Here is a 20,880-nt window from a genome sequence, read left to right as displayed (position 1 = left end):
AAAACGTCAATAGTTGCAACGAAGTATTCATTAAACAATTTGTCACCGGCGAAAGCTTTATTTTTCTTTAATACTTTTGTTATATTTTCAATTTCCTGCACAGTGGTTGGAGTATCAAGCTCTTCAAAAATACAATCATTATATCAAAATCATGATTATTACAGAACTTCTCTGCATTTACATTTGATGCAAGTTGGCATATCATCGTTCAAAGTTGAAAAAAGTGAAGAATTCATCAGTGCTGTAATCATTATTAGATTTCATTTTACTGAAATGCCTAAAAAATATTTTGGTTAACAGTGCCTTAGCTTTTCAATTGCCTTTATCTTATTAATTTTACAACGTCTTTTCTTCTTTTTAACAAGGCATTTATAAAGCTTTTTATTTTCACAAAATGATCGCCTATTTATTTCATTTTTACAACTATTATATTTATTCAGTGCATTGATATACAGACGTTAAGCATTAAATCATTCTTCATCAAACCAGTCAGCCTTTTTACATACGCCTTGATCAACAATAGGCTTATCGGATACAATGGCTCTGCTACAGAATTAATGACATGTGTAAATGTTTTTATACAATCATTAACTGCAATACGACTATCAAATGTAACATCATTTAAAATAGAGTTGAAAACGGGCAATTTTGCAATAATATTGCATCGAAAAGAGTCACAAAGTGCATCATTCCATCGAATACTAGATTTGACACATTCGTGAGAATTATATATTAGATCATGACCAATAGGTATACATGCTAAAATAAATCGGGGCATGATCTGACCACTCGTTAAATACACCAATGGTAAAATTATGTGCCAAATTAAAATCATGGTCACTTAACAGTAAATAGTCGATAACACCTGTTGAACATACGTATGTGAAATCCCCATTATGAAAATCATTACTTAATCTACCATTAGCAATGCGAATTGAACATGATTTACATAAGTTTAATAATTTAATACCATGACCGTTACAAATTTGGTCTTGTGAACGGCGAACAATGGGCCAATCCGGACAATACTCGTCATCATCAATACTGTGCACAAAACGATCACAATCAATGCAATCCCTTTGTCCCCGTTTCGACCCTCGCATTCCAATCACCTATTAACATAGTTTTACCAAGCATTTGATAATAACTAATATCATTTTGAACAATATCAAATAAATCTTCATTAATAAAATTATATGCAGGGAAACTCTCGACCCAAAAATACACACCGGCAAGATATAAATCAGCAAGTTTAAAATACGTTTTGTCCAATTTTAACCAAACAATGGTATCAAAATGTTTTTTGACAATATTTACACCTTTTGAAATATTATTGCGGATATAAACTACAACCCCGCCACTATTTCTCTTCGCTCGACGATTTTGAAATTTCTAAATAAATTGAAACATTTAAAGCCACTTAATTCAAAATTAGAATTTTTATTTCCCCAAGGTTCAAAAAGAAAAATAATGTCATATTTGCAAATTAGATTAAGTTTACTTATTTTAGTGGTTACATTCCAAAGAGTTGTGTTTAATCTTTTAAACATATGTTAGGCTTATTTCGAATAATCATTGTTTGGAATAAATTTGTTTGTTAATAGATCATCAAATCAGAATAAACTTTTACATTTAATACAACATTGTCGCTGTTTTAGCAATTAATTCATTATTGTTAACTTGTTTAGAATGTAAATTGATAAACCGAGATATTGTTCACCATTTGTAGTTTTTGTGAGGCCTTTGCTATTTTTTTATTTTCATGCTGTTAAAAGCTATGGTGAAGATTAATCATTTCTTTTAATTATTTCATTTTTTAAATTATCACCTACTTTTAGTGGTTTAAAATTTGCAAATGTAGTAGTTTCTGCTGCATTTGTTTCTATACCAAGCAATATCCTGAGATAAACTTTTTAAATCATTACCAACAAGTTTTTAACGTTTTGTTTTGTTTTGTTTTTTCTTTATCGTATTTGGACAATAGTGTAGATAAGAAGGGTAATTTATAATGTTCAATCACATCTTTTTCAATACCTTCGTTGTGACCAAGTACTGCTATCAATTCTTCTTCAATATTTTTTTCAAACATTTTCTTCTTCTGTTACTACTCCAATTTCTTCTTCTATTTGTCCTTCATACTCATCTGATATTTTAAGATTCTCATTTGTCTTATGTTTCTTCATTTTGTTTATTTTGGTTCATGTCAATATATTCTTTTTTTTATTCTCTTTAAACCATTTTAATATGCGATTGCATTCTTTACCATCACTGGGATAGGCAAAAGGTAAACGAGAGGTTGACGATGTATTGCTTTGGGAATATCTTTTATTTGTTCACTTATTAAAATGTTTGCACTAAAACACGACTAAATGATATCAATAAGATAAACTCTGAGAAGTATTTTCAACAAACCGAAAAAAGAAATGACATACTCTGCCCAGTCCCACGGGTAGCGGCGTAACAAACAATCTTTTCAAAAAGGGGTTATACGAAAATAATTCAAAATACCAATAAACGCCAGAAATTAGTATAAAACATAACAAAACATTTCAACTTCATGAGCTTCCCTCAATAAATAAAATCGGTTTGTTCCCACTTTCCAAACCGTTTCTTTTTCTCACTTTATTTTTTTCAGATACTAGTATCGTGTTTCATCCTGTTTAAAAATACTGATTGTATAATATAACTATATTTTGTCACATGTTTTCAATGCATATCTAAACGTACAAAAGTCTAAAAACAATTATGATGAGTCCCAATTAAGTTAACATTTCCGATAATTAACAGCTGGACACCAAGAAAGGGTCACTAACTGTAAGTCATATTACACATAGTATATAAAGATGGTCAGTCTCCTCAGCATCCGTAACCCACCTAAAATGGCAATCGCTAGTAAATATACGGTTCATAAAGAATAGCAGAAAACTCTAGTTGTCAATGGCTACATGTACAGCCTGAAAACCAGAAAACAGGAGAGACACTACTGCAACTGTTAAAACAAAATATCCGATGCGAAAGTCAACACTAGCACGTCCAATGGTTTACCGTGAGCTCATTAATAGCTGCAAACTGGCGAAATAGACAGAATGCCATAATGTTGATGTTGCTTCCCATTTAGTAAAACTAAAGATAATATAAATGAATGGGTTACATTAAAGTGTACGTTGTGTTATGAGTTAATATATGTTTTATTTTTATATCAGTAAATACATTTATTGTAAATATTATGCGCTATTCATTTAAATACCTTTAAAATGTCATTAAAAAGTAATTATATTTATTATGGCCAAAATGTATTGATATAGTTATATCTACATTGTGCTATGTATTTATGTATTCATAATTTAGTATCATTTTTTCGTATTTTGTGTTCTTATTTAAAATTCAACCCATTTATGTATTTTTTTTTGTTATTCTTAAGTTTCCGTCATAGTTAAGTACATTCTTGTATTTTTAATTGTATGCACTATTGTGAAATACAAATACCAATCACCCTATAGTTGTGTTATTTTATGAATTTGAGAACCACTTTCTTAAAATTGGAGAGGCAGTCAGACAGAGTTTGTTTATTGTTGTACACATAACAGTCTCTTGACAAAACATGACATGCCAAATACTAAATATGGCAACAGTGAAACATGGCAAATAACTATAAGGACAAATCAATTATATTACGGCTATATCGGCCTATTTCAATATGTAGTATATTTGACGACAATCTTAGCTTAGACAAAGCCATTCTTATTTTTGTGTGTAAAACATCTAGATATAATTCGATTCCATTTTATATTTATAGATATAATATACATAGGGTATTACTGTTGTGAACATTTTCAGACCATAACTGTTTAAATTCATCGAGCACTCTATTCTTAAACACAATATGAAACTTGTCAAATTAACATAGTTTTGGTTTATCCACACAACAACATTGACAAAGTCTTTACATCATTAAACCAATTATTACGATTAGCAAGACTGCCTAACATATCATTGTATAGCTTATTTATAATAATGCTATCTGAAATAGTCTTCACCAAAAGTTTATTATTCTAGCATATCTATGTACATATAATGGATATCTACCTAATTCACCAGAAACGGCCATATTGCATGAGCTCGTTTTAACCCCTTGTATATTTTTGCCAAATATTAAGTGAATACGCTTCTTTTGATTTGGAAAACCCCACACTGCACATCCATAATTCAAGGTGATACTTACAAAGCGTCAAACAATTTGACCAAGGTAATAAAAAATATCAACCGTTTAAAGGTATTTATTGTCGTATAACCATTTTTTATTGTTACGTAGTTTCCTTAATACGAAAAGCCAAGACCTTTGTTTTATCTTAAATAACTTCTAGGCCCCATTTAACACAATATTCATGTAACGTAAGTTATCAATGAAAAGGGCCAATAGTATTTGGGACATTACCTCCATTGCTTAAGGCCGACGGCACAATCAAAATATTCGGACAGCTTCATTTTTTACACATGAATTGACAATTGCATACATATTCTTATCAATTCCGAGCATTTTTCCATCAACTCCTGATCTACATGTATATAACTTTAACCAGAAGCTATTTAAGCTAGCACTATCAATGCGCGTTTCATATCAATGAAGGAAAAATCCAATCTTTGTTTATCATTTAACATATTTTGCACAATTGCATTGAAAACAAAAACTGCATCTGATGTAGACCGACCCTTGCGAAATCCAAATTGAGAATCGCTCAGTACGTCATAATTTTCTGCCCAAAATTATCCAGTTCCTCAAACCTGCGATTTAAGTTTTCAAAATCATGATTGTAAAATCGCCTGCCTCATAGTTTTCAGCAGAAGGTTTATCATTTTGCAATGATGAAAAATAATTGTCAAAATCTCCCATACAAACATTTGTTATTTATATCCAAGCACGAGGCTTAGAATATCTTAGCCTTTTTATTTCTTAATTTTTATTTTCATATTGTCTACGTTTTCGCTTAACCAAACGCTAGTAGGATAGTCTGTAGTCTAACATAAAAAGCCTGTTATCATCATTTTTTTGTTACAGTTTAGTACATACAAAACATTTTTATACAAGGTTTTGCCTCACTGCACTTTAAGTAAAACCAGTCAGACTTTTTTAAATGACTATTTTGTGGGCGGGTTATCTTAGGTCTGGTTGTGTCTTGTAATATGACTGGGAAAGATAACAGACAGTTATTTGATGCATGTCCCGAATAACATAATAAATTATGTCGTTTATATTTGTTTTCTAAACATAATCGACTAGTATTTCCTTATGTTGATCACAATCCCTTTCTGTAACAGGTATTACTTGTGGTTATTCAATACAATTGCATTGAAATTAATTATTTTATTATAATAAATTAATGGCTTAAGTAACATGTGAATGGGCTTGTTTGTTTTACCAGAACCACTATTTCTAGATGTATTGTTCTGAAAGAAATTTCCAAGTTTATTAAAAATCACTAATATCAGAAATGCAGGACAAAATGCGCATGATAAAAGATAGAATACAACAAAATGAGGCATTACAAACATATTGGACATAATAGTACATATATTTTTTCAGAGTTTCTAATACTTACTACATTTTTGAAACTTATTATTTCTGTTCAAACAATATTTACTTATGGAGGAGGACATAGTGTTACATCTTAATGAATTTACATATTTATATGATTTTGTATTATCTTTTTCAATGTTTTTCATAATTTCTTTAAATTTCAAACCATTAGGATATTTCTATAATTTTCTCTCGATAAATCTTATTCTGTATTCTGTAAAAAGCTACATTCTAGTACATTATAAAATTCTTCACCAATACTGTTTTTATCACAATGTCCACATTTCCTTTCATTTAGTTGTATATTATTCCAGCTTCCTACTTCAGATGGTAGTCGAATATTTTTTGTTTTAAACTTTACTAAATATTTCCAAAAAATGCAGTTTTTTTACTAAATATTCTTCCAATTGGAAGCTTTTTTATACAGTCTATAGCTACTTTCTTGATGTATTTAAAGTAGAATACCAATCATTTATTTATAAATCATATAGTTTCATTTGACCGGACCTTTGAATATGTATGTGAAAAATTACAGAAACAACTTCAGTAGCCAAAATTTAATCATAAACCTCGTTTATTGGCGTAATGTGCTTGGAATTTATGATTATCCCAAATATTAATCATACAACAGTTTACAGATATATTTTATATGTGTTTTATCCATTGTTTTTTTCTATCATCATGCATATACATGTATCTACTAAGCATACCAAAATATATCAACTGGGAGTTGAGTATGGGTAATGTGGGACTATTAGCTTTGACCTATAACTGATCGTTTGTGTATCAATTTCCATTTGCAATCGCTTTACACTGGTATCGCAATAAACCATACACTTTAGTATACTGCTTAACATATTCAATACATACTTAAAAAAATAACAGTACTTTTTCTAATATATGATTATTTCCGTAGCTACGCACTTCACATACATATACTATAATCGTTTGTTCATTTTTCTTTAAAACATCATTTTGTAAGGCAATAGATAGACATAATTGTTTTGCTTTTGTGAACAAACTTAACGTGGCTTTTGTAGCTTGCTTTGCACTATATTCTTAAGCTTTACAAAAAGAGCCAATTCTAGCAAATAACACTTCTAGGTACTTTTATTCAGACTCTATCAACGTTAAAAATAGCATTACAAGAGTGAATTCGTGTCGAGAAAATCTACCTCTAAACTCAAAAGTCTTGGTTTTAGAGGTAATAACTGTGAGTCTATTTTTCGTCTGTATCGTTGCGGGGGCCTTTCACTTAAGTCTCTTCATTGGCGTGAAGATACCTGAAAAGGGGTTTGTTTCTCACTGGGACATCACTTATATTGGCAGAAAGTGTTGCATATCTGTTCGGCGTCGTGAATTCAAGGTCCTCCCGTGTGTTATATGTTCTTTTAGGCAACACGAGCGTATCACTTTCTGTGTCATTCCGTTTATTCCCAACATATAGATTAAAGCGAACTATTTTGCATTTTTCTCTGCAATTTGGATTCAATTAAAATCATTTCATGACGGGGAATAAATATCTTCGACGTTCCTCTATTTCTGAAGGAAACTGCTCGTTAATGTAAAGTCCTATTCGACGTTGGTTGAGTCTTACTCCTGCACCACGCACAACCTCACGATCACTGTATCGCTCTAACTTTGCAATATTGGGTCTCGGTTTTCCCTGTCAAAACAAGACTGAGGATGTAAAAAAATGATTTGTTTTAAAGTGTTAGTTATAATAATAAGTGACGGATGAGATTAAATATTATTGTACGTTAATAAACATGGCAGATTGTATTCAATATGTCGGTCACAGGGGAGTTGATTGAATGTTTTAAGTTTGCTAGTGTGAAAGCGCAAAATAAGTAGATTCACAAATCAATCACATGGCATAGTAGCAAGTCAGAAAGGGATTCACAGGGCAGTTGTCGCTCAATACAAGTGAATTCAAAATGGATCAACTGGTCTTTGACAAACATATTGAATACTACTAATCCGTGTGCATTCTAAGTCATGAAATTTAAGAAAGTGACATAAAAGCTATATCAGTTATTTAAATGATCATTTCTATGGGTATGAAACAGTTTTATGGGGGATGGGGTCTCGGCCAAGGGCACTGACAATAAAAAATGAAAAATGGTGTCCGCCTAATAACTTAAGTAAGAATTGATGGATAGTGCTGAAAGATAGTTATGAGATTATGTGAAGAGCTAGCTTGGAATTGCTTTGAGAGGCTTAATGTCAAGGTCACTGTTACGGAATTGGTTTCCGTACAATTGCTAAAGTATGTATTGATTGATAGTTGTTAAAGTTGGTTTGTAGGTAGCTTATGTGTTAAGCTAGCTTAGCTTGGGATTGCTTTTGAGGAGCGGGCTGAGGTAAAACTGAAGAACACTGTAAAAATATAAAAAGGTTCCCGCCCGATATCTTAAGTGAGAATTGATGGCTAGTATTGAAAGTTGGTGTGTAGATAGAAAATGTAAAGAGCTAGCTTAAAATGCTTTTGAGGGGATAAAGGTCAAGGACACTGTTACTGAAATTGGTTTCTGTCCAATGATTTAAGTAAAAAATTAAGGATAGTGATGAAAGTTGTTGGGTACGTAGCTATGTTAAGAGCTAGTTTGGGATTGTTAAGTAGGGGGTAAATGTAAAGGTCACTCTTACTAAAATAGAAGAAACCGCTTTCCGCTCAATAACTTAAGTAAGAAGTTGATAGATAATAATGCAATTAATGTGTAGATAACTTTTGTGTTAAGCTAGGTTGCTTTCAAGGGAGCGAGGTCAAGTGAAGGTAACAGTTACTAAAAATTAAGGCATGGTTTCCGCCCCAAACTAAAGTAAGAAATGATGGATATTTATTAATCAGTTTAAGTGTAATGAAGGTTGATGTGTCGGTACATTATGCGACAAGCTCGCTTAGGATTGCCTTTGACGGGGTGGGGTCAGGGTCAGATTAAAAGTCACTGTAACTTAAGATAGAAACAATGGTTTTTGCCCGATTGCTTTAGGTTAATTCATACAAGAAATAATTGACTATAAATAATGACCGCAGATATTAAATCTTGATATCGCATTGCGGCGTTTTAAGTTCAATAACAACATGGTTGGCAACTTAACAAAAATATGTGTTGAATTATTTTTGTTTATGATTGTTTTTGGAAATATTGTTTCTTATTTATGGATGTTCAATAAGAAACATGACAGACATATGACATACGCTATGAACTATCCCGGGTAGGAAATGTCGTTTAGCGTTCATTGATGTCATATCCTGATTACAACACGGTTTATGTGACATAAACACATATATCTATATATATATATCCATGTATAACGAAAGTCTTAATGCATGTATGTATATTAATGTCAGAGTCTTTGAACTATCCGGGACTACGGTGATGATCTTTAGCGATCCATGATGTCATATCCCGGATTACAATGCTGATTTGCGATATCTACATATGTATACACTTGATGAAAGATTATTAATGACAGAGGCTTTGATAAATTACCGCTTCAAATGGCAAAATTCGGGAAATGATACTTACACATTTATATCTTTACAAAATATTATTCTATTTATTTTATTTAATTTAAATAATTAATTAAATTTATGAAAATATGTACATAATATCTGTTACACTAGTTTATAAACCTAAAAAAAAGCTATGTTAGCTCATTCAAACTTAAAGTAAACATATTCGATACTCAACAATACTTCTTATCGAAAAAACCTTGTTCCCCTTAAAGTTACCACTATTTACTCTACGGTACCTCTTATCCTAACCTAAATGTTACCCCTGTGTAGCCTCCGATGATACGGACATCTGCTAGCACAATAGTTTGGTCATAGTAAGATGCTTTAATATTGGGGATCATTAGATGCGATTTGGGATCCCAAATTTCAATCTATAAAGCATTTGAGGTAAATTTGGGGATTTTCTGTTTCTAAAAACTATATAATGCGACTGTTTCTGCTAAACAACTACTCTTTTACTATTGTTTATTTTATTTTGGGCAATTTTTATTCGAAATTGGTGGACACACCCTCAAATACAAATCTGCGTCTAGGCTTCAAACCTGTTGTCTGCTAGCCGGTGTAAATCAATCTCCTACGCAGTATTCCCCCTTGACAAGCAGAAAAGATATCTGCTAGGGATGCAAACGAATGGCAAAATTGATATTCGAATATTCGGTTATTCTTTCGAACGAATATTCGAATATTTGATTACCAAAATATACCTTGTAAAAGTTGTTGTAAACTATTACAATATTCGCTAAAGTACTAGACGGGGCATTTCAGCTCTACTTTGTCGCAACCACTAAGCGCGGCGGACCCTGAATTTCACCAATTAGCCTCTGAAATTCCTCATTTCAGAAAAATAAAAAGTAATACTTTATGAACAAAGAAAAACACAAAAACTTTTAATTTATATTCCCCTGCCTTCATGTTTGTAAAAAAAGTGAACTAAGATGGATTTCTGGTTAATTGGCGTTATGCGCCATCGATGGTCTTTCCGTACGACGAGCATCCTCGTTCTGGGATTGACCTCTAATTAAAAACATTGGAAAAACCAAACCAACCTGGGAACTAGTTTATTTTAGAAATTTTAATTGATAGAGGCAATTTATCGAAAATAATTGATGCTTTTGTGTCAAGTGTCCTTCAGCCGGTTATTGTAAAGTTACGAGGACTTTTTATAGGACCCGACGATATGACGCGTGTTAAGTGTATTGTCATCATATTCACACCTCTGGCATTATGGACCAATCGTTGTAAAAACAAGACAACCGAATCTTAAAAACAACAAAGCGTTGTAGGCAAAATATTTATTACTATATTTATTAAACAAAACAAAACACCATCGAATATTCGAATACCGATTTTGACATTCGAATACCAAAAAAACCCATCGAATATTCAAATATTCGAATATTTGTTTGCATCCCTAATATCTGCATAAAGCTGGAATTCAGCGACATACACCTTTTAAATGCTTTTTCTTCCCCCTTCATTTGGTAGTTTTGACCAACTTGCAATTAGCCAAAGGATTTAGTTTAACTACAGATAGAAATACATAATTTACAAATTTTCATTTATCGAAAAAAAACTTGCACATAGTGTATGTTCAAACAATATAGCATTGCATAAAAAAATGATAATATGTTTAATGTGGTCAAACCAAACTTTTCCGATCACAATAGCCCATGTGTGATTGAAGAAATTCCAAATGCCTACCAACCTTGGAAAGTGGCATTACCAATCATTGTTTTATATGTACGTGCCAATGCTTCGACTACTCAAAAATAAGCTCCAGCGATCACATCGCCTCCTTCTGGTCGTAACAGCCACCCAAAGTAGGTCCATGTGCTTGTTTTACCCAAATAGGGGGTCCTGGACGTTGGGGGTCAATTTTGGTCAAGCTCACCCCAAGATGGAAGTTATTGGGCGGTGCTAGGTGATAGCCCTGGATGTCCCCTACATGCCAGTACCCGGTCTTGGGGCGTCACATCGCCTCCTTCTGGTCGTAACAGCCACCCAAAGTAGGTCCATGTGCTTGTTTTACCCAAATAGGGGGTCCTGGACGTTGGGGGTCAATTTTGGTCAAGCTCACCCCAAGATGGAAGTTATTGGGCGGTGCTAGGTGATAGCCCTGGATGTCCCCTACATGCCAGTACCCGGTCTTGGGGCGTCACATCGCCTCCTTCTGGTCGTAACAGCCACCCAAAGTAGGTCCATGTGCTTGTTTTACCCAAATAGGGGTCCTGGACGTTGGGGGTCAATTTTGGTCAAGCTCACCCCAAGATGGAAGTTATTGGGCGGTGCTAGGTGATAGCCCTGGATGTCCCCTACATGCCAGTACCCGGTCTTGGGGCGTCACATCGCCTCCTTCTGGTCGTAACAGCCACCCAAAGTAGGTCCATGTGCTTGTTTTACCCAAATAGGGGGTCCTGGACGTTGGGGGTCAATTTTGGTCAAGCTCACCCCAAGATGGAAGTTATTGGGCGGTGCTAGGTGATAGCCCTGGATGTCCCCTACATGCCAGTACCCGGTCTTGGGGCGTCACATCGCCTCCTTCTGGTCGTAACAGCCACCCAAAGTAGGTCCATGTGCTTGTTTTACCCAAATAGGGGGTCCTGGACGTTGGGGGTCAATTTTGGTCAAGCTCACCCAAGATGGAAGTTATTGGGCGGTGCTAGGTGATAGCCCTGGGTGTCCCCTACATGCCAGTACCCGGTCTTGGGGCGTCACATCGCCTCCTTCTGGTCGTAACAGCCACCCAAAGTAGGTCCATGTGCTTGTTTTACCCAAATAGGGGGTCCTGGACGTTGGGGGTCAATTTTGGTCAAGCTCACCCCAAGATGGAAGTTATTGGGCGGTGCTAGGTGATAGCCCTGGGTGTCCCCTACATGCCAGTATCCGGTCTTGGGGCGTCACATCGCCTCCTTCTGGTCGTAACAGCCACCCAAAGTAGGTCCATGTGCTTGTTTTACCCAAATAGGGGGTCCTGGACGTTGGGGGTCAATTTTGGTCAAGCTCACCCCAAGATGGAAGTTATTGGGCGGTGCTAGGTGATAGCCCTGGATGTCCCCTACATGCCAGTACCCGGTCTTGGGGCGTCACATCGCCTCCTTCTGGTCGTAACAGCCACCCAAAGTAGGTCCATGTGCTTGTTTTACCCAAATAGGGGGTCCTGGACGTTGGGGGTCAATTTTGGTCAAGCTCACCCCAAGATGGAAGTTATTGGGCGGTGCTAGGTGATAGCCCTGGATGTCCCCTACATGCCAGTACCCGGTCTTGGGGCGTCACATCGCCTCCTTCTGGTCGTAACAGCCACCCAAAGTAGGTCCATGTGCTTGTTTTACCCAAATAGGGGTCCTGGACGTTGGGGGTCAATTTTGGTCAAGCTCACCCCAAGATGGAAGTTATTGGGCGGTGCTAGGTGATAGCCCTGGATGTCCCCTACATGCCAGTACCCGGTCTTGGGGCGTCACATCGCCTCCTTCTGGTCGTAACAGCCACCCAAAGTAGGTCCATGTGCTTGTTTTACCCAAATAGGGGGTCCTGGACGTTGGGGGTCAATTTTGGTCAAGCTCACCCCAAGATGGAAGTTATTGGGCGGTGCTAGGTGATAGCCCTGGATGTCCCCTACATGCCAGTACCCGGTCTTGGGGCGTCACATCGCCTCCTTCTGGTCGTAACAGCCACCCAAAGTAGGTCCATGTGCTTGTTTTACCCAAATAGGGGGTCCTGGACGTTGGGGGTCAATTTTGGTCAAGCTCACCCCAAGATGGAAGTTATTGGGCGGTGCTAGGTGATAGCCCTGGGTGTCCCCTACATGCCAGTACCCGGTCTTGGGGCGTCACATCGCCTCCTTCTGGTCGTAACAGCCACCCAAAGTAGGTCCATGTGCTTGTTTTACCCAAATAGGGGGTCCTGGACGTTGGGGGTCAATTTTGGTCAAGCTCACCCCAAGATGGAAGTTATTGGGCGGTGCTAGGTGATAGCCCTGGGTGTCCCCTACATGCCAGTATCCGGTCTTGGGGGTCACATCGCCTCCTTCTGGTCGTAACAGCCACCCAAAGTAGGTCCATGTGCTTGTTTTACCCAAATAGGGGGTCCTGGACGTTGGGGGTCAATTTTGGTCAAGCTCACCCCAAGATGGAAGTTATTGGGCGGTGCTAGGTGATAGCCCTGGATGTCCCCTACATGCCAGTACCCGGTCTTGGGGCGTCACATCGCCTCCTTCTGGTCGTAACAGCCACCCAAAGTAGGTCCATGTGCTTGTTTTACCCAAATAGGGGGTCCTGGACGTTGGGGGTCAATTTTGGTCAAGCTCACCCCAAGATGGAAGTTATTGGGCGGTGCTAGGTGATAGCCCTGGATGTCCCCTACATGCCAGTACCCGGTCTTGGGGCGTCACATCGCCTCCTTCTGGTCGTAACAGCCACCCAAAGTAGGTCCATGTGCTTGTTTTACCCAAATAGGGGGTCCTGGACGTTGGGGGTCAATTTTGGTCAAGCTCACCCCAAGATGGAAGTTATTGGGCGGTGCTAGGTGATAGCCCTGGATGTCCCCTACATGCCAGTACCCGGTCTTGGGGCGTCACATCGCCTCCTTCTGGTCGTAACAGCCACCCAAAGTAGGTCCATGTGCTTGTTTTACCCAAATAGGGGTCCTGGACGTTGGGGTCAATTTTGGTCAAGCTCACCCCAAGATGGAAGTTATTGGGCGGTGCTAGGTGATAGCCCTGGATGTCCCCTACATGCCAGTACCCGGTCTTGGGGCGTCACATCGCCTCCTTCTGGTCGTAACAGCCACCCAAAGTAGGTCCATGTGCTTGTTTTACCCAAATAGGGGGTCCTGGACGTTGGGGGTCAATTTTGGTCAAGCTCACCCCAAGATGGAAGTTATTGGGCGGTGCTAGGTGATAGCCCTGGATGTCCCCTACATGCCAGTACCCGGTCTTGGGGCGTCACATCGCCTCCTTCTGGTCGTAACAGCCACCCAAGTTCAGAGATTGATCATCATTGCATGTTTATTTAATTTTTCATTAATATTCATTTAATATTACATTTATTGCATCATACAGAACGTCCAGTCCTCGTTTAGTGGTTACAAATACATTTATACAGCGATCGATCATGTTATTGATATCAAACCAGACTTGTTGTCTTCTTTAATCGATATTCTTTCATCATTTTATTTATTGCATTAAACTGAATTACGTCCAATTCTTATTCAGCGTTCACCAATAAATGTGTTTCATGTTTCCTTTTACTTCCACAATCTGTTGCATTTCAAGAATTTTCAGTGCAAAATTTATTGCGGTTATGATTAAATTCCTTATTGGCTGCTGACTTAATGTATTTGGCAATTTTCTCTATTTCGTCGTATCTATTTCCGTAGTCAACGCAAACACTTATTGGCTGCTAGCTATTGGCTGCTGGCTTGGCGTTAGCTGATTCTGTTTTGTTTTTCCGGATGTAAACAAATAAACGTGAATACATATACACCCAATGTCGGTTGGTGGAATAACCGAATGCCCGAATTACCAGTAACACTTCAATTTCCATTGAAAGTATATATATATATATATATATATACAATAGTAGATAGTGCGAGGGGTGGTGGAGGCAGGGATTCATACAATATTGTGGGTGTGTGTGTGGGGGGGGGGGGGGTATTTTTTGTGAGGTGGGGAGGGGTGGGAAACCGGAGGGGTACGGGCTATAAAAAGTCTTAAAACTACTTTCATTACCGAAAACACTTCAATGTTAATAAGTACTGTATACAATTCAATACATGGCAATAAAGTGTGTGAGGGGGATTGAGGAGGCTGGGGCTGGGGTTCATACTCTACTTCGAGTTGGGGGGTGGGGATTTTCGTGAGTGGGTGAAGAAGCGGAGTGGGTGGTTGGGGTAATATGGTTTTTAAATGGTGCTTCTTAAATTATCGAAAAACAAGTCATTTTTCATATATATGTATAAACAATAGAGTGTGCAAGAGCAATGGGGAGGCTGGGGTTCATTCTATATTGTGAGTGAGGGGGTATATCGTGTGGGAGGGGCGGGGAAGCGGGAAGGTGTCACGGGTATAAACTAGTTTTAAATGTTACTTTAACTGCCGGATATATGGATAGATAGATAAATTTTATTTTAAGTCGGCAAGTCAGAATTAACAATATAACCACGGACCTATATAGGTCCGTGATATAACATAAGCGACAAGCGCTTTTGAACCGACTATAACAATAGTATACATGTTTAAACACATGGTAAGAAAGCTGAAAAATAATTATGAGCAATGTTAAATAAAGCACATATCACATAACAAAAGCAAGTAAAAGAGGTTAAACCTGATTACGACCAGCATGAAATTCAGGGGAGCGATTATTTTGGTCATTTTCGGAAAAATCTTTCTAAAGTGCATGTTTCTTAGGTTAACGCTTCATCTCATTTTGTTTATTACGACACTTGTCAAAAACAAAACAAAAAACTCAATAATAGTTTATTATTAAGTATTGACATGATTTTCTTAACTATAAAATGTATAATTATTTATTAACTAAGCTAAGCATTACATCTTTGATATTGTTTATGAACAATCTCCTTGATTACAATATTTAACTATCTAAACCACACTCTTGAATTATGTTTAAAGATTGAAAACATCAAGTACAAATGTACTAACTATATTTCTTAGTTCCCCAACAGCTAAATATTTTCCTCACGCCGGCCAAATCCTAATAGCCTCTTATAGAACAATACCGTAATCAAGTCGTTTAATTTAACAACTTGATTACGGTATTGTTCTATAAGAGGCTATTAGGATTTGGCCGGCGTGAGGATGTAAGTAAGTAAGTAAGTAAGTAAGTAAGTAAGTAAATTGTTTATTACCGTGACATGTGTATAAACATAATACAAATTCATTAGTTAAGTATCAAACAGATAACACCCGGCCCAATGGGCCTATAGGTCACCAATTAGAAAAAAGTTATAATAATTCAGAGAATGCATACTAATACAAAACAGACATATATGAATATTAAACATTCAGATATCATGAGTATATGATGTGTACTATTATAACAATAGCAAATATTGGAATTTCAGTATAGTTTAGCCGTGGAACTTAGCTAATTGAAAATAAAATAATTATGATGACAGAGATAGTAATAAATAAGACATCAGTGCGATAACGCTAGTACTTATCATGGAGATGTATTATAAAATATATAGCAACATTCTACGTCATGCATTATATAAGTCTATCTATACAAAGTATTTCTTCTTATCAAAAAGGCATGTACCAGGAATTTGGCAAGCCTACGTGGATAATTTGACATCACATGAACTAGTTTTTCATTCACATTTAGGTTGATGTCCTGGTTAAAAATATCGCTGTAGTGCGTATTTCTCGAGTCACTATCAAGACTGCAGTCAAACAGAAAATGCTTTTCGTCTTCGATGGACGAACGTTCACAGTGCCTACAAAGTCTTTGTTCCACAGGTTCACCGACAAACCGACCTGTTTCTATCCTAAGTGGTAAAATTCCACACCTAAACTGACACAATACAGATCGTTCATTTTTGCACAAATTTAAGCTGATATACTTTTCAACATTAAATGTGTCCTTAAATGCTCTGTATGTTCTTAGTTTGGGAACCTGTTGTATATCCGTTTGCCATTTTCTACCGTAAAGTCATTCAGAAGATCATCAACCTTAGATAAATGAACCGTAGACTTAGATTCGAAGTAGTCATTAAGGCCTAAGACGTCCGTCACTTGTTTAACTTCATTTGACCAGTTATTGTTAGTATTGTGTGTAGCATATTCAACGTTAAACACCTTTTTAGTAATTCTGTCGTCGCTCATCAGGTTAAGTCTGTTCCACATTCGAATCATAGACCGCCATCGCCGATAGGTGCTCGGTAGCCAGCCCGTATCTCCTGCCATGGCAAGGATGGGGGTGAACCTATGGACGCCCAGGAAGTACCGCATTGCCCTGTGCTGTACATTGTCTAAATGTTGGTACTTTCTAAAGCCCCATACTGAAGAACAGTAGTCCATGACTGGCGTGACACATGAGTTAAACAACTTTTCAAAAGATTTGAAACCAAAGTCTTTAAGATTAAGTATTTTGCTAATAATGGACCCTAGTGCGCGGCCGGCCCCTTTCCCCAATGCTTCACTATTAAATGCGCATGTCACATTTTTCATGAAAAATCACACCAAGGTACCTAAAACGATCCATAGTTTCTAGAACATCATTTCCGATCCTGAACACAAAGTTACTGCGCTGACTTCCGCCCTTCGGAAGTGCATGCACTTTGATTTGCTGGCATTGATTAGCACGCGCCATCGCTTACACCAGTCATGCACTTGATTCAGCATGGTTAGAAGATCCTCCTCCGATTTCGCCATGTATTTTGACCCAAATAGAATCACGAACCCCAGTCAAACTTATCGACTACAGGCTCAAAATGTTATGACTCATGTATATTTAATAAAATGATACCGGGGAGTCGTTTATCTGTGGATGTCGAAAATCTGCTTAAAGGGGCTGTACTCCGTATGATAAATAGAGGGGGAAAAGGAAAATTGTCGAAAACTGACATAACTTGGCATCGATGTGCACAACGCATTGAAACTTACTTACTGAAGTATCACATAGTTTTTAATTTATATAAGTTTAGCAGTTATTTCGTATTTTTCCATTTAAAAGATTACTGGGTATGTCTACCAGGTAGAATTCATTTATTATGCGTGATTGGCTAGTCGGTGTTATCACGTGATATTACCGAGGTACGTGTAGCTTAATTATGTAATTAATAGAGTAAGCCGTCGTAGCTTAGTGGATACGACGCTGGACTGCAATTTTGCCGAACCCGGTCTCCGACACATTTTTTACATTTTGGTACTTTTTTAACAATTATGATATCAATGCGTAACATATTCCATTAGATAATTGTCCTGAGATTCGTTACAGAAAAAAAAACTTTTTTTGGTGCGAATCTGGTGTACAGTCCCTTTAAGGTTCATTGTACTTTGCGCTCATTATAAATATATAAATGAAGGGTCTTCGCATTGATGCAAAAAGCTTAGTTCCTTCATTCACAGCAACATATAGTTGATTAACGCGAGATTAAGCAGCACCAGTAGTAGTTATTGATAGTTAGTAGAAGGAATGGTAGTAGCTGTTGTTGTAGAAGTGGCAACAACATCACACAACAATTCAGCAGGAGCGGCAGTACTTTAAGGGGTATCATCATCATCATCATCATCATCATCATCATCATCATCATCATCATCATCATCATCGGTGGTGGTGGTGGTTGTGGTGGTGGTGACGGTGGTGCTGTGGCGGTGGTGTTGACAGTTGCAATAGCAGAACAGTAGTGGTAGTATCAACAGCAACAGCAGCAGCATTACCACCTCTATTACTAAGACTTAAGAGCACACGTATTAAATGACCAACACAGTCGGTTCTGTTCGGTGGGTTTAAATACCTACTTACAGTAACGATCGTTGGGAGTCGTGTTATTATTTGGGGTGTGTGTGTGTGTGGGGGGGGGGGGTCAATATTTTACAGAAAAGTCACTAAGGACAGCGACCATTGTCGTGATTTTATGTGGGTCAAAATATGTTCTTTAACCGGTCACGGTATGAAGACAATGCCAGAAGAACACAAAACTAAGCAATTTTCTAGATTGGAACATTGCAAAAACAAATCGCAATCAGTTATACGAAAATGCATTTTAAACGCATCAGAATGTGTTCATGATGATATGAACACAATTGAAGTAAATTTAACATTCGGAGATTCAGTTTCGCCAATATGATGTATTTTTTCAAGTTTCGTTTGTATTTTCCATTTTTCGTGATGTATACGTATACTTACGAACTCAATATTTTTTACAGTGAAAAAACAACAACAAAGCTTTAAAAATGAATAATAAGAGTGTGTGTTTTTGTTAAAAAATGCGAACCCAATAAATCTGACTGACATTTTAAATCAATATCCATACCTTTAGTAAAGCATAGCCTTAAATAAAATTCGACCTATGAGACGGCCAGATTCATATATAATGTAATATAGGCTACATTTTCATTCCATATAAAACGGTTGGTTAAGCATACCATTTTCATTAACATCTGTCATATGTCTAAAAAAAATAATGTTACTCATTAAAAACAACATATTTTTGTTTATGAATAAGTAAATAAGTATTATTATATTAAGTACTCAGTAAGTATGTCTAACACTTGATACTTCTTCACAGTCCTACCCAGTTACTTCAATTCTCAGAATTTCACCTCAGATCTGAGCCTAATGGGCTAACGGTTAAAAGATATTATCAGGTCCGTGTGAAGAAATGTTCACCCTTGGAGGCCATAAATCTATGGGTTAAAGTGGCCTCTCTGCGATGAGGAATGGTGATACATGAATGCATATCCACTTCACATTTCAGAGTTTCAGAGTAAAATTAGAAAGGCAAACTGGGTCTACAAAAATCACATAACTTTTTGATGTATTTTTATTAAGTGTAAATGTTAAATATATGAACACAATTTACAGCAATAAACTGAACAACATCCAAATTCCCATGAATTAGTTTCTTGGTTATAGCAACATTTAATTGAACATACATGGTTATATTGAAAGAACAAGAACATCAACATGCATACAATCGTTCATGATACATTTTATTATAAAAGAGACTCACTCAACAATTTTAACTTTCTGCATTAGTTTTAAGTTATTTGATTAACTTGTAAGTATAGACCTTAATCAGTCCAGCAGACACATTTTATTAAATTTTGTAAATCGTATTGCAAAACTGTTCGTTAAATTGATTAACCGTACATATTTTAACTCACTAAGCTAAAATATACATGCTGTTTCAATCATGAATCCATATATTTTTCAGACAGGGGCTTAGCCAGGCTTGAAACTTTCTATTTCGGCCTTTATTATCGTCTAGTTCTCGGAATTATGCTAGAGCCTTTGTAAATTTATGCATAATAATTTATTTGAAACCCTTTTTGTAATTTGTTGTCAAGTTGTTTTTACTTCAGTTAACTTCAATGACAATGACATACGAAGTACCTACAGTATCGAGTGCATCAATAAACTGTAGGTTATTTTTTATATAGCATTTATTCTACAGGATATATGTGTGTCTCAGGTGGTCGAGTGTTTAACATCTTCGCCTTCGACCCTGGTTCGATTCCCCAAACCGGCAAGATACCGTTGTTGTGTTTTGAAAGGTTTATCTTATATCAGTAAATGCTATCTTTTTAATTTAATTGATCTCCCAAATATCATTGACAGTGAAGACAAATGTTAATTCCATGTAATTATATGATTTTCGGTTTTGTGCAGTCTGGTTCAAACTATGGTTTGGCAAGCATTCATTTCTGAACTCGGGAAATCAACGCGTTAGAGTTGTTGTTTTAATGTCTTCTTTCGAGATTCTTCTCTTTTTTCCCGTTCTGTTTTAGTCTCATTTGCTAGTTTTGCAGACATTCGTTTTATTGTGACTCCCTTTGTTGATTTAACTTGATGTTCAGCTATTATATGAACTGTAAGATAAAATTTTAAATAAAAACAAAACATAAAAATCGTCATAAATAAAATACATATGTATGTAAAAAATAAAATATATTATGTATGTAAAAGTTAAGTCTGAACACATTGATTTTAAGATTCGATTTGTAAACCCAGAGTTGTGCACTTAAATAAAAAAAATATCCGATTAGTATTAAGAATTTCTCCATGCATTCAATTAAACTACTTTTTATCTTAATAAA

The 20,880-nt window shown here is 36.4% G+C and overlaps 1 protein-coding gene across 1 annotated transcript in view; it reads right to left on the bottom strand.

Moving 5' to 3' along the window:
• LOC128215540 (palmitoyltransferase ZDHHC21-like) overlaps nucleotides 1–14,594 on the bottom strand; it is a 32,521-nt gene extending 17,927 nt beyond the window's left edge. The window contains exon 1 of the mRNA XM_052922222.1: nucleotides 14,534–14,594. The gene's annotated coding sequence lies outside the window, so the exon portion shown is untranslated. The remainder of the gene's footprint in view (nucleotides 1–14,533) is intronic.
• Between the last annotated feature and the right edge of the window lie 6,286 nt (nucleotides 14,595–20,880).

This window comes from Mya arenaria, chromosome 13 (genome assembly GCF_026914265.1).
Source record: "Mya arenaria isolate MELC-2E11 chromosome 13, ASM2691426v1".
Taxonomy (NCBI): Eukaryota; Metazoa; Mollusca; class Bivalvia; order Myida; family Myidae; genus Mya; species Mya arenaria.
The sequence above is the reverse complement of the archived record's forward strand: the minus strand, read 5'-3'. Positions and strand labels throughout refer to the sequence as shown.